This window comes from Carcharodon carcharias, chromosome 26 (assembly GCF_017639515.1).
Source record: "Carcharodon carcharias isolate sCarCar2 chromosome 26, sCarCar2.pri, whole genome shotgun sequence".
Classification (NCBI taxonomy): Eukaryota; Metazoa; Chordata; class Chondrichthyes; order Lamniformes; family Lamnidae; genus Carcharodon; species Carcharodon carcharias.
Window position 1 is genome coordinate 1,867,350 of NC_054492.1, and position 15,331 is coordinate 1,882,680.

At 42.9% G+C, this 15,331-nt stretch overlaps 1 protein-coding gene across 3 annotated transcripts in view; it reads right to left on the minus strand.

The window, feature by feature from the left end:
* lrrk1 (leucine-rich repeat kinase 1) overlaps window positions 1–15,331 on the minus strand; it is a 262,189-nt gene that overhangs the window by 125,300 nt on the left and 121,558 nt on the right. The gene's annotated exons all lie outside the window — the stretch shown is intronic.

Here is a 15,331-nt window from a genome sequence, read left to right on the forward strand (position 1 = left end):
GGGTCCAGTGAGGGGGGACTGGGTCCAGTGATGGGGGGGTTGGGTCCAATGATGGGGGACTGGATCCAATGAGGGGGGGGTTGGGTCCAGTGAGGGGGGGGGGTTGAGTCTGGTGAGGGGGGGGGGTTGAGTCTGGTGAGGGGGGGGTTGGGTCCAGTGATGGGGGGGGTTGGGTCCAGGGAGGGGGGTGGTTGGGTCCAGTGATCGGGGTCTGGGTCCAGTGATGGGGGGGGGTTGGGTCCAGTGATGAGGGACCAGGTCCAGTCAGGTGGGGGGTGTTGGGTCCAATGATGGGGGACTGGGTCCAGTGAAGGGGGGGGGGTGCGGGGTTTGGGTCCAATGATGGGGGACTGGGTCCACATGCAGACTAAATCCAATTGTTAATTGACTGAGGAGGGATTCTTATGGACATCAATAACAAAACATTGAAATAAATCTTTCCAAGATCATAGAAATTGCAATTAAGAGGGCCATTCAGCCCATCATACTTATACAGATGCTAAAGCCAGAATTTTACAGGGCCCCCCCTACAGCGGGGCCAGCGAGTTATTGAAATCTCCGTCCACATCAGCGGGACCGGATGGTTCAGCCAGTGTCAATTCCTGCACCACATGGGAACTTCAGGACACTTCATGCATCTTGGGGGACGACATGTGTCGGAAGTGTCTCCAGCTGCTCAGCCCGAGCTCAGGATTTCAAATTCAAATGTTTCAGGTCACTCAAGACTGGAAACTTGAGTGTGCATTTTTCTGAACTTAATTTAAGGTTTTATTTGCCCTCAGAACCTTCCGAACTGTACTACTAACATCCAACGCATCATAACTGGCATTGGTCTTGGCTGAGTACAGAGTGTTATAATCGCAGCTGATGTTACTACCGGATAAGTCAGATCCCAGGGTGGAACCTGGCTTGATAGATCCTAACTTTTATTTTTGTTTAGAAACATGGAGAGCAGTTACTGAACACATTCACAGGAATCTGCTCGTGTACTATTAATGAGAAGAAAAAACATTTATTAAACACAAATAAAGAACTATATTACATTACTCCTTCACCCACAGCCATACCTTTACAGATATATACAGATTTGTAAGGATAACACAAGTTATAAAATCTATCTTATACTTTAACATTCACAGTAAGTGTACAGTCCATGTAAACACATAGGCGACCTATGGTTGGACACACCACTCTCCAGGATCAAATGACCGATGCCAGCCAAAGCAGATGCTATGGGTCTCTCATCAACTCCCCCAGGCCATCATCACACTGTGAGCCAAACAGTCTCACAGAAACTGTCTTTCACACAAAGGTTTCTAGTCTTCAGTCTTGAAGAACTCACCTTAGAATCTTCTCCCAAACAACACTTTCTCTCAATGTCTTCAAGAAGGGTCTGCCTCCAAGGTTTCAATCTCCCCTTCCAATGTTCCTCTCCCCTGGAATGCCACATTCATTCATGAGAGTGCCTCCCATGCACTCTCTCAGAGACTCAGCCATGCCAGCAGAACACCACTGCTTCACAGGCCCATAGTAAGGAGTCGCCAACGTTTGGCTGTCTCCTCAGATCTTCTGGCTTCTCACAAGCCCACTTTGCCTTAATTCTGTTCCCCACAGCTTTCTCTCTTTAATACAAACCCTTTTCCTCTGTCCCTTACTTTAACTTCACTGAACAGGATCTGTTCCAGGTTCCTGTTTTCCTTTGTTGACTTAACTGTCATCTTGGGACCTTTTCCTGTCCCACTCCTTGGTTTTGGGACTTTCTTCTTTTCTTTAGCATCTGCTCCTGCAGCTCCCGATTGTGTCCAGTTTCATGTGGCATCCTCTGCAGGATGAAGTTCTCTTCTGGGTCACCTGATCCCCTTTTCACTCTGTTTTACTTTTGTTTTCATTTGCTGTCCTGCTGGGTCCAGTGAGGGGGGAGGGGTGGTTGGGTCCAGTGAGGTGGGGTTGGGTCCAATGATGGGGGACTGGGTCCAGTGAGGTGGGGGGGGGGGTGTTGGGTCCAGTGAGGGCTGACTGGGTCCAATGATGGGGGACTGGGTTCAGTGAGGGGGGGGGGGGGTGAGGTTAGGTCCAGTGAGGGATGACTGGGTCCAATGATGGGGTCTGGGTCCAGTGAGGGCGGGGTGGGGTTGGGTCCAGTGAGGGCTGACTGGGTCCAATGATGGGGGACAGGGTCCAGTGAGGGGGGATTGGGTCCAGTGAGGGTTGACTGGGTCCAGTGAGGGGGGGGTTGGGTCCAGTGAGGGGGGGTTGGGTCCAGTGAGGGGGGTTTGGGTCCAGTGAGGGGGGGGGGGGGGCGGTTGGGTCCAGTGAAATCCTGTGCTCGGGCTAAGCAGCTGGAGACACTTCCGACACATGTAGTCCCCCAAGATGCATGAAGTGTCCTGAAGTTCCCATGTGGTGCAGGAATTGACACTGGCTGGACCATCCAGTCCCACTGATGTTCACTTAACCACCTCAAAAGGAAGAAGAATGACATACACATGTGCACATCTGCTTAGCAGCCTAACACCAAGAAACTGCGCATGTGTGGCTATTCTTCAGCTGGCACATGTACAGATCACAAAGGTTGCAAAAAAGAATGATCTACACATGCACAGAAACTGCTGGGAACTGTGGTTCTCAGACTCCGAGGGCCCAAACTTCAATTTTTCTTTCCATTTCTTGGGTTGGTAACAATAACTAGTTTAACTGTCCAACCAAGTTTCTTAATTGTTGCTTCTCCTTTGGATGTAAGGTCATTTTTTTGTGAGGACCTGGCCCAATTTATCAGGATACAATTAACAACTTTCTAGGAATGATTGTTGATTCAAGGCTACTCCTGTCCTAGTCTGATTAATGTCTAACCCTGTATATTCAAGGCTACTCCTGTCCTAGTCTGATTAATGTCTAACCCTGTATATTCAAGGCTACTCCTGTCCTAGTCTGATTAATGTCTAACCCTGTATATTCAAGGCTCCTCCTGTCCTAGTGTGATTAATGTCTAACCCTGTATATTCAAGGCTCCTCCTGTACTAGTCTGATTAATGTCTAACCCTGTATATTCAAGGCTCCTCCTGTCCTAGTCTGATTAATGTCTAACCCTGTATATTCAAGGCTACTCCTGTCCTAGTCTGATTAATGTCTAACCCTGTATATTCAAGGCTCCTCCTGTCCTAGTCTGATTAATGTCTAACCCTGTATATTCAAGGCTACCCCTGTCCTAGTCTGATTAATGTCTAACCCTGTATATTCAAGGCTACTCCTGTCCTAGTCTGATTAATGTCAAACCCTGTATATTCAAGGCTACTCCTGTCCTAGTCTGATTAATGTCTAACCCTGTATATTCAAGGCTACTCCTGTCCTAGTCTGATTAATGTCTAACCCTGTATATTCAAGGCTCCTCCTGTCCTAGTCTGATTAATGTCTAACCCTGTATATTCAAGGCTACTCCTGTCCTAGTCTGATTAATGTCTAACCCTGTATATTCAAGGCTCCTCCTGTCCTAGTCTGATTAATGTCTAACCCTGTATATTCAAGGCTCCTCCTGTCCTAGTCTGATTAATGTCTAACCCTGTATATTCAAGGCTCCTCCTGTCCTAGTCTGATTAATGTCTAACCCTGTATATTCAAGGCTACTCCTGTCCTAGTCTGATTAATGTCTAACCCTGTATATTCAAGGCTACTCCTGTCCTAGTCTGATTAATGTCTAACCCTGTATATTCAAGGCTACTCCTGTCCTAGTCTGATTAATGTCTAACCCTGTATATTCAAGGCTACTCCTGTCCTAGTCTGATTAATGTCTAACCCTGTATATTCAAGGCTCCTCCTGTCCTAGTCTGATTAATGTCTAACCCTGTATATTCAAGGCTCCTCCTGTCCTAGTCTGATTAATGTCTAACCCTGTATATTCAAGGCTACTCCTGTCCTAGTCTGATTAATGTCTAACCCTGTATATTCAACGCTAGTCCTGTCCTAGTCTGATTAATGTCTAACCCTGTATATTCAAGGCTCCTCCTGTCCTAGTCTGATTAATGTCTAACCCTGTATATTCAAGGCTACTCCTGTCCTAGTCTGATTAATGTCTAACCCTGTATATTCAAGACTACTCCTGTCCTAGTCTGAATAATGTCTAACCCTGTATATTCAAGGCTACTCCTGTCCTAGTCGGATTAATGTCTAACCCTGTATATTCAAGGCTACTCCTGTCCTAGTCTGATTAATGTCTAACCCTGTATATTCAAGGCTACTCCTGTCCTAGTCTGATTAATGTCTAACCCTGTATATTCAAGGCTCCTCCTGTACTAGTCTGATTAATGTCTAACCCTGTATATTCAAGGCTACTCCTGTCCTAGTCTGATTAATGTCTAACCCTGTATATTCAAGGCTCCTCCTGTCCTAGTCTGATTAATGTCTAACCCTGTATATTCAAGGCTCCTCCTGTCCTAGTCTGATTAATGTCTAACCCTGTATATTCAAGGCTCCTCCTGACCTAGTCTGATTAATGTCTAACCCTGTATATTCAAGGCTCCTCCTGTCCTAGTCTGATTAATGTCTAACCCTGTATATTCAAGGCTCCTCCTGTCCTAGTCTGATTAATGTCTAACCCTGTATATTCAAGGCTCCTCCTGTCCTAGTCTGATTAATGTCTAACCCTGTATATTCAAGGCTCCTCCTGTCCTAGTCTGATTAATGTCTAACCCTGTATATTCAAGGCTACTCCTGTCCTAGTCTGATTAATGTCTAACCCTGTATATTCAAGGCTACTCCTGTCCTAGTCTGATTAATGTCTAACCCTGTATATTCAAGGCTACTCCTGTCCTAGTCTGATTAATGTCTAACCCTGTATATTCAAGGCTACTCCTGTCCTAGTCTGATTAATGTCTAACCCTGTATATTCAAGGCTACTCCTGTCCTAGTCTGATTAATGTCTAACCCTGTATATTCAAGGCTCCTCCTGTCCTAGTGTGATTAATGTCTAACCCTGTATATTCAAGGCTCCTCCTGTACTAGTCTGATTAATGTCTAACCCTGTATATTCAAGGCTCCTCCTGTCCTAGTCTGATTAATGTCTAACCCTGTATATTCAAGGCTACTCCTGTCCTAGTCTGATTAATGTCTAACCCTGTATATTCAAGGCTCCTCCTGTCCTAGTCTGATTAATGTCTAACCCTGTATATTCAAGGCTACTCCTGTCCTAGTCTGATTAATGTCTAACCCTGTATATTCAAGGCTACTCCTGTCCTAGTCTGATTAATGTCTAACCCTGTATATTCAAGGCTACTCCTGTCCTAGTCTGATTAATGTCTAACCCTGTATATTCAAGGCTCCTCCTGTCCTAGTCTGATTAATGTCTAACCCTGTATATTCAAGGCTCCTCCTGTCCTAGTCTGATTAATGTCTAACCCTGTATATTCAAGGCTACTCCTGTCCTAGTCTGATTAATGTCTAACCCTGTATATTCAAGGCTCCTCCTGTCCTAGTCTGATTAATGTCTAACCCTGTATATTCAAGGCTCCTCCTGTCCTAGTCTGATTAATGTCTAACCCTGTATATTCAAGGCTCCTCCTGTCCTAGTCTGATTAATGTCTAACCCTGTATATTCAAGGCTACTCCTGTCCTAGTCTGATTAATGTCTAACCCTGTATATTCAAGGCTACTCCTGTCCTAGTCTGATTAATGTCTAACCCTGTATATTCAAGGCTACTCCTGTCCTAGTCTGATTAATGTCTAACCCTGTATATTCAAGGCTACTCCTGTCCTAGTCTGATTAATGTCTAACCCTGTATATTCAAGGCTCCTCCTGTCCTAGTCTGATTAATGTCTAACCCTGTATATTCAAGGCTACTCCTGTCCTAGTCTGATTAATGTCTAACCCTGTATATTCAAGGCTACTCCTGTCCTAGTCTGATTAATGTCTAACCCTGTATATTCAAGGCTAGTCCTGTCCTAGTCTGATTAATGTCTAACCCTGTATATTCAAGGCTACTCCTGTCCTAGTCTGATTAATGTCTAACCCTGTATATTCAAGGCTACTCCTGTCCTAGTCTGATTAATGTCTAACCCTGTATATTCAAGGACTACTCCTGTCCTAGTCTGAATAATGTCTAACCCTGTATATTCAAGGCTACTCCTGTCCTAGTCGGATTAATGTCTAACCCTGTATATTCAAGGCTACTCCTGTCCTAGTCTGATTAATGTCTAACCCTGTATATTCAAGGCTACTCCTGTCCTAGTCTGATTAATGTCTAACCCCTGTATATTCAAGGCTCCTCCTGTCCTAGTCTGATTAATGTCTAACCCTGTATATTCAAGGCTACTCTGTCCTAGTCTGATTAATGTCTAACCCTGTATATTCAAGGCTCCTCCTGTCCTAGTCTGATTAATGTCTAACCCTGTATATTCAAGGCTCCTCCTGTCCTAGTCTGATTAATGTCTAACCCTGTATATTCAAGGGCTCCTCCTGTCCTAGTCTGATTAATGTCTAACCCCTGTATATTCAAGGCTCCTCCTGTCCTAGTCTGATTAATGTCTAACCCTGTATATTCAAGGCTCCTCCTGTCCTAGTCTGATTAATGTCTAACCCTGTATATTCAAGGCTCCTCCTGTCCTAGTCTGATTAATGTCTAACCCTGTATATTCAAGGCTCCTCCTGTCCTAGTCTGATTAATGTCTAACCCTGTATATTCAAGGCTCCTCCTGTCCTAGTCTGATTAATGTCTAACCCTGTATATTCAAGGCTACTCCTGTCCTAGTCTGATTAATGTCTAACCCTGTATATTCAAGGCTACTCCTGTCCTAGTCTGATTAATGTCTAACCCTGTATATTCAAGGCTACTCCTGTCTAGTCTGATTAATGTCTATACCCCTGTATATTCAAGGCTCCTCCCTGTCCTAGTCTGATTAATGTCTAACCCTGTATATTCAAGGCTCCTCCTGTCCTAGTCTGATTAATGTCTAACCCTGTATATTCAAGGCTCCTCCTGTCCTAGTCTGATTAATGTCTAACCCTGTATATTCAAGGCTACTCCTGTCCTAGTCTGATTAATGTCTAACCCTGTATATTCAAGGCTCCTCCTGTCCTAGTCTGATTAATGTCTAACCCTGTATATTCAAGGCTACTCCTGTCCTAGTCTGATTAATGTCTAACCCTGTATATTCAAGGCTCCTCCTGTCCTAGTCTGATTAATGTCTAACCCTGTATATTCAAGGCTACTCCTGTCCTAGTCTGATTAATGTCTAACCCTGTATATTCAAGGCTACTCCTGTCCTAGTCTGATTAATGTCTAACCCTGTATATTCAAGGCTCCTCCTGTCCTAGTCTGATTAATGTCTAACCCTGTATATTCAAGGCTCCTCCTGTCCTAGTCTGATTAATGTCTAACCCTGTATATTCAAGGCTACTCCTGTCCTAGTCTGATTAATGTCTAACCCTGTATATTCAAGGCTCCTCCTGTCCTAGTCTGATTAATGTCTAACCCTGTATATTCAAGGCTCCTCCTGTCCTAGTCTGATTAATGTCTAACCCTGTATATTCAAGGCTCCTCCTGTCCTAGTCTGATTAATGTCTAACCCTGTATATTCAAGGCTCCTCCTGTCCTAGTCTGATTAATGTCTAACCCTGTATATTCAAGGCTACTCCTGTCCTAGTCTGATTAATGTCTAACCCTGTATATTCAAGGCTACTCCTGTCCTAGTCTGATTAATGTCTAACCCTGTATATTCAAGGCTCCTCCTGTCCTAGTCTGATTAATGTCTAACCCTGTATATTCAAGGCTCCTCCTGTCCTAGTCTGATTAATGTCTAACCCTGTATATTCAAGGCTCCTCCTGTCCTAGTCTGATTAATGTCTAACCCTGTATATTCAAGGCTACTCCTGTCCTAGTCTGATTAATGTCTAACCCTGTATATTCAAGGCTCCTCCTGTCCTAGTCTGATTAATGTCTAACCCTGTATATTCAAGGCTCCTCCTGTCCTAGTCTGATTAATGTCTAACCCTGTATATTCAAGGCTCCTCCTGTCCTAGTCTGATTAATGTCTAACCCTGTATATTCAAGGCTACTCCTGTCCTAGTCTGATTAATGTCTAACCCTGTATATTCAAGGCTCCTCCTGTCCTAGTCTGATTAATGTCTAACCCTGTATATTCAAGGCTACTCCTGTCCTAGTCTGATTAATGTCTAACCCTGTATATTCAAGGCTCCTCCTGTCCTAGTCTGATTAATGTCTAACCCTGTATATTCAAGGCTACTCCTGTCCTAGTCTGATTAATGTCTAACCCTGTATATTCAAGGCTACTCCTGTCCTAGTCTGATTAATGTCTAACCCTGTATATTCAAGGCTACTCCTGTCCTAGTCTGATTAATGTCTAACCCTGTATATTCAAGGCTACTCCTGTCCTAGTCTGATTAATGTCTAACCCTGTATATTCAAGGCTCCTCCTGTCCTAGTCTGATTAATGTCTAACCCTGTATATTCAAGGCTCCTCCTGTCCTAGTCTGATTAATGTCTAACCCTGTATATTCAAGGCTACTCCTGTCCTAGTCTGATTAATGTCTAACCCTGTATATTCAAGGCTACTCCTGTCCTAGTCTGATTAATGTCTAACCCTGTATATTCAAGGCTCTCCTGTCCTAGTCTGATTAATGTCTAACCCTGTATATTCAAGGCTCCTCCTGTCCTAGTCTGATTAATGTCTAACCCTGTATATTCAAGGCTACTCCTGTCCTAGTCTGATTAATGTCTAACCCTGTATATTCAAGGCTCCTCCTGTCCTAGTCTGATTAATGTCTAACCCTGTTTATTCAAGGCTACTCCTGTCCTAGTCTGATTAATGTCTAACCCTGTATATTCAAGGCTACTCCTGTCCTAGTCTGATTAATGGTCTAACCCTGTATATTCAAGGCTACTCCGTCCTAGTCTGATTATGTCTAACCCTGTATATTCAAGGCTACTCCTGTCCTAGTCTGATTAATGTCTAACCCTGTATATTCAAGGCTACTCCTGTCCTAGTCTGATTAATGTCTAACCCTGTATATTCAAGGCTACTCCTGTCCTAGTCTGATTAATGTCTAACCCTGTATATTCAAGGCTACTCCTGTCCTAGTCTGATTAATGTCTAACCCTGTATATTCAAGGCTCCTCCTGTCCTAGTCTGATTAATGTCTAACCCTGTATATTCAAGGCTCCTCCTGTCCTAGTCTGATTAATGTCTAACCCTGTATATTCAAGGCTCCTCCTGTCCTAGTCTGATTAATGTCTAACCCTGTATATTCAAGGCTACTCCTGTCCTAGTCTGATTAATGTCTAACCCTGTATATTCAAGGCTACTCCTGTCCTAGTCTGATTAATGTCTAACCCTGTATATTCAAGGCTACTCCTGTCCTAGTCTGATTAATGTCTAACCCTGTATATTCAAGGCTCCTCCTGTCCTAGTCTGATTAATGTCTAACCCTGTATATTCAAGGCTAATCCTGTCCTAGTCTGATTAATGTCTAACCCTGTATATTCAAGGCTACTCCTGTCCTAGTCTGATTAATGTATAACCCTGTATATTCAAGGCTACTCCTGTCCTAGTCTGATTAATGTCTAACCCTGTATATTCAAGGCTACTCCTGTCCTAGTCTGATTAATGTCTAACCCTGTATATTCAAGGCTCCTCCTGTCCTAGTCTGATTAATGTCTAACCCTGTATATTCAAGCTACTCCTGTCCTAGTCTGATTAATGTCTAACCCTGTATATTCAAGGCTCCTCCTGTCCTAGTCTGATTAATGTCTAACCCTGTATATTCAAGGCTCCTCCTGTCCTAGTCTGATTAATGTCTAACCCTGTATATTCAAGGCTCCTCCTGTCCTAGTCTGATTAATGTCTAACCCTGTATATTCAAGGCTCCTCCTGTCCTAGTCTGATTAATGTCTAACCCTGTATATTCAAGGCTACTCCTGTCCTAGTCTGATTAATGTCTAACCCTGTATATTCAAGGCTACTCCTGTCCTAGTCTGATTAATGTCTAACCCTGTATATTCAAGGCTCCTCCTGTCCTAGTCTGATTAATGTCTAACCCTGTATATTCAAGGCTACTCCTGTCCTAGTCTGATTAATGTCTAACCCTGTATATTCAAGGCTACTCCTGTCCTAGTCTGATTAATGTCTAACCCTGTATATTCAAGGCTACTCCTGTCCTAGTCTGATTAATGTCTAACCCTGTATATTCAAGGCTACTCCTGTCCTAGTCTGATTAATGTCTAACCCTGTATATTCAAGGCTACTCCTGTCCTAGTCTGATTAATGTCTAACCCTGTATATTCAAGGCTACTCCTGTCCTAGTCTGATTAATGTCTAACCCTGTATATTCAAGGCTCCTCCTGTCCTAGTCTGATTAATGTCTAACCCTGTATATTCAAGGCTACTCCTGTCCTAGTCTGATTAATGTCTAACCCTGTATATTCAAGGCTACTCCTGTCCTAGTCTGATTAATGTCTAACCCTGTATATTCAAGGCTACTCCTGTCCTAGTCTGATTAATGTCTAACCCTGTATATTCAAGGCTACTCCTGTCCTAGTCTGATTAATGTCTAACCCTGTATATTCAAGGCTCCTCCTGTCCTAGTCTGATTAATGTCTAACCCTGTATATTCAAGGCTACTCCTGTCCTAGTCTGATTAATGTCTAACCCTGTATATTCAAGGCTCCTCCTGTCCTAGTCTGATTAATGTCTAACCCTGTATATTCAAGGCTACTCCTGTCCTAGTCTGATTAATGTCTAACCCTGTATATTCAAGGCTACTCCTGTCCTAGTCTGATTAATGTCTAACCCTGTATATTCAAGGCTACTCCTGTCCTAGTCTGATTAATGTCTAACCCTGTATATTCAAGGCTACTCCTGTCCTAGTCTGATTAATGTCTAACCCTGTATATTCAAGGCTCCTCCTGTCCTAGTCTGATTAATGTCTAACCCTGTATATTCAAGGCTCCTCCTGTCCTAGTCTGATTAATGTCTAACCCTGTATATTCAAGGCTCCTCCTGTCCTAGTCTGATTAATGTCTAACCCTGTATATTCAAGGCTACTCCTGTCCTAGTCTGATTAATGTCTAACCCTGTATATTCAAGGCTACTCCTGTCCTAGTCTGATTAATGTCTAACCCTGTATATTCAAGGCTACTCCTGTCCTAGTCTGATTAATGTCTAACCCTGTATATTCAAGGCTCCTCCTGTCCTAGTCTGATTAATGTCTAACCCTGTATATTCAAGGCTACTCCTGTCCTAGTCTGATTAATGTCTAACCCTGTATATTCAAGGCTACTCCTGTCCTAGTCTGATTAATGTCTAACCCTGTATATTCAAGGCTACTCCTGTCCTAGTCTGATTAATGTCTAACCCTGTATATTCAAGGGCTCACTCCTGTCCTAGGTCTGATTAATGTCTAACCTGTATATTCAAGGCTCCTCCTGTCCTAGTCTGATTAATGTCTAACCCTGTATATTCAAGGCTCCTCCTGTCCTAGTCTGATTAATGTCTAACCCTGTATATTCAAGGCTCCTCCTGTCCTAGTCTGATTAATGTCTAACCTGTATATTCAAGGTCGCCTCCTGTCCTAGTCTGATTAATGTCTAACCCTGTATATTCAAGGCTACTCCTGTCCTAGTCTGATTAATGTCTAACCCTGTATATTCAAGGCTACTCCTGTCCTAGTCTGATTAATGTCTAACCCTGTATATTCAAGGCTCCTCCTGTCCTAGTCTGATTAATGTCTACCCTGTATATTCAAGGCTCCTCCTGTCCTAGTCTGATTAATGTCTAACCCTGTATATTCAAGGCTACTCCAGTCCTAGTCTGATTAATGTCTAACCCTGTATATTCAAGGCTACTCCTGTCCTAGTCTGATTAATGTCTAACCCTGTATATTCAAGGCTACTCCTGTCCTAGTCTGATTAATGTCTAACCCTGTATATTCAAGGCTACTCCTGTCCTAGTCTGATTAATGTCTAACCCTGTATATTCAAGGCTACTCCTGTCCTAGTCTGATTAATGTCTAACCCTGTATATTCAAGGCTACTCCTGTCCTAGTCTGATTAATGTCTAACCCTGTATATTCAAGGCTACTCCTGTCCTAGTCTGATTAATGTCTAACCCTGTATATTCAAGGCTCCTCCTGTCCTAGTCTGATTAATGTCTAACCCTGTATATTCAAGGCTCCTCCTGTCCTAGTCTGATTAATGTCTAACCCTGTATATTCAAGGCTACTCCTGTCCTAGTCTGATTAATGTCTAACCCTGTATATTCAAGGCTACTCCTGTCCTAGTCTGATTAATGTCTAACCCTGTATATTCAAGGCTCCTCCTGTCCTAGTCTGATTAATGTCTAACCCTGTATATTCAAGGCTCCTCCTGTCCTAGTCTGATTAATGTCTAACCCTGTATATTCAAGGCTACTCCTGTCCTAGTCTGATAATGTCTAACCCTGTATATTCAAGGCTACTCCTGTCCTAGTCTGATTAATGTCTAACCCTGTATATTCAGGCTACTCCTGTCCTAGTCTGATTAATGTCTAACCCTGTATATTCAAGGCTCCTCCTGTCCTAGTCTGATTAATGTCTAACCCTGTATATTCAAGGCTACTCCTGTCCTAGTCTGATTAATGTCTAACCCTGTATATTCAAGGCTACTCCTGTCCTAGTCTGATTAATGTCTAACCCTGTATATTCAAGGCTCCTCCTGTCCTAGTCTGATTAATGTCTAACCCTGTATATTCAAGGCTACTCCTGTCCTAGTCTGATTAATGTCTAACCCTGTATATTCAAGGCTCCTCCTGTCCTAGTCTGATTAATGTCTAACCCTGTATATTCAAGGCTCCTCCTGTCCTAGTCTGATTAATGTCTAACCCTGTATATTCAAGGCTACTCCTGTCCTAGTCTGATTAATGTCTAACCCTGTATATTCAAGGCTCCTCCTGTCCTAGTCTGATTAATGTCTAACCCTGTATATTCAAGGCTACTCCTGTCCTAGTCTGATTAATGTCTAACCCTGTATATTCAAGGCTACTCCTGTCCTAGTCTGATTAATGTCTAACCCTGTATATTCAAGGCTACTCCTGTCCTAGTCTGATTAATGTCTAACCCTGTATATTCAAGGCTACTCCTGTCCTAGTCTGATTAATGTCTAACCCTGTATATTCAAGGCTACTCCTGTCCTAGTCTGATTAATGTCTAACCCTGTATATTCAAGGCTACTCCTGTCCTAGTCTGATTAATGTCTAACCCTGTATATTCAAGGCTACTCCTGTCCTAGTCTGATTAATGTCTAACCCTGTATATTCAAGGCTACTCCTGTCCTAGTCTGATTAATGTCTAACCCTGTATATTCAAGGCTACTCCTGTCCTAGTCTGATTAATGTCTAACCCTGTATATTCAAGGCTACTCCTGTCCTAGTCTGATTAATGTCTAACCCTGTATATTCAAGGCTCCTCCTGTCCTAGTCTGATTAATGTCTAACCCTGTATATTCAAGGCTACTCCTGTCCTAGTCTGATTAATGTCTAACCCTGTATATTCAAGGCTACTCCTGTCCTAGTCTGATTAATGTCTAACCCTGTATATTCAAGGCTCCTCCTGTCCTAGTCTGATTAATGTCTAACCCTGTATATTCAAGGCTACTCCTGTCCTAGTCTGATTAATGTCTAACCCTGTATATTCAAGGCTCCTCCTGTCCTAGTCTGATTAATGTCTAACCCTGTATATTCAAGGCTACTCCTGTCCTAGTCTGATTAATGTCTAACCCTGTATATTCAAGGCTACTCCTGTCCTAGTCTGATTAATGTCTAACCCTGTATATTCAAGGCTACTCCTGTCCTAGTCTGATTAATGTCTAACCCTGTATATTCAAGGCTACTCCTGTCCTAGTCTGATTAATGTCTAACCCTGTATATTCAAGGCTACTCCTGTCCTAGTCTGATTAATGTCTAACCCTGTATATTCAAGGCTACTCCTGTCCTAGTCTGATTAATGTCTAACCCTGTATATTCAAGGCTACTCCTGTCCTAGTCTGATTAATGTCTAACCCTGTATATTCAAGGCTCCTCCTGTCCTAGTCTGATTAATGTCTAACCCTGTATATTCAAGGCTACTCCTGTCCTAGTCTGATTAATGTCTAACCCTGTATATTCAAGGCTACTCCTGTCCTAGTCTGATTAATGTCTAACCCTGTATATTCAAGGCTCCTCCTGTCCTAGTCTGATTAATGTCTAACCCTGTATATTCAAGGCTACTCCTGTCCTAGTCTGATTAATGTCTAACCCTGTATATTCAAGGCTCCTCCTGTCCTAGTCTGATTAATGTCTAACCCTGTATATTCAAGGCTCCTCCTGTCCTAGTCTGATTAATGTCTAACCCTGTATATTCAAGGCTCCTCCTGTCCTAGTCTGATTAATGTCTAACCCTGTATATTCAAGGCTCCTCCTGTCCTAGTCTGATTAATGTCTAACCCTGTATATTCAAGGCTACTCCTGTCCTAGTCTGATTAATGTCTAACCCTGTATATTCAAGGCTACTCCTGTCCTAGTCTGATTAATGTCTAACCCTGTATATTCAAGGCTCCTCCTGTCCTAGTCTGATTAATGTCTAACCCTGTATATTCAAGGCTACTCCTGTCCTAGTCTGATTAATGTCTAACCCTGTATATTCAAGGCTACTCCTGTCCTAGTCTGATTAATGTCTAACCCTGTATATTCAAGGCTACTCCTGTCCTAGTCTGATTAATGTCTAACCCTGTATATTCAAGGCTACTCCTGTCCTAGTCTGATTAATGTCTAACCCTGTATATTCAAGGCTACTCCTGTCCTAGTCTGATTAATGTCTAACCCTGTATATTCAAGGCTACTCCTGTCCTAGTCTGATTAATGTCTAACCCTGTATATTCAAGGCTACTCCTGTCCTAGTCTGATTAATGTCTAACCCTGTATATTCAAGGCTACTCCTGTCCTAGTCTGATTAATGTCTAACCCTGTATATTCAAGGCTACTCCTGTCCTAGTCTGATTAATGTCTAACCCTGTATATTCAAGGCTCCTCCTGTCCTAGTCTGATTAATGTCTAACCCTGTATATTCAAGGCTCCTCCTGTCCTAGTCTGATTAATGTCTAACCCTGTATATTCAAGGCTACTCCTGTCCTAGTCTGATTAATGTCTAACCCTGTATATTCAAGGCTACTCCTGTCCTAGTCTGATTAATGTCTAACCCTGTATATTCAAGGCTCCTCCTGTCCTAGTCTGATTAATGTCTAACCCTGTATATTCAAGGCTCCTCCTGTCCTAGTCTGATTAATGTCTAACCCTGTATATTCAAGGCTACTCCTGT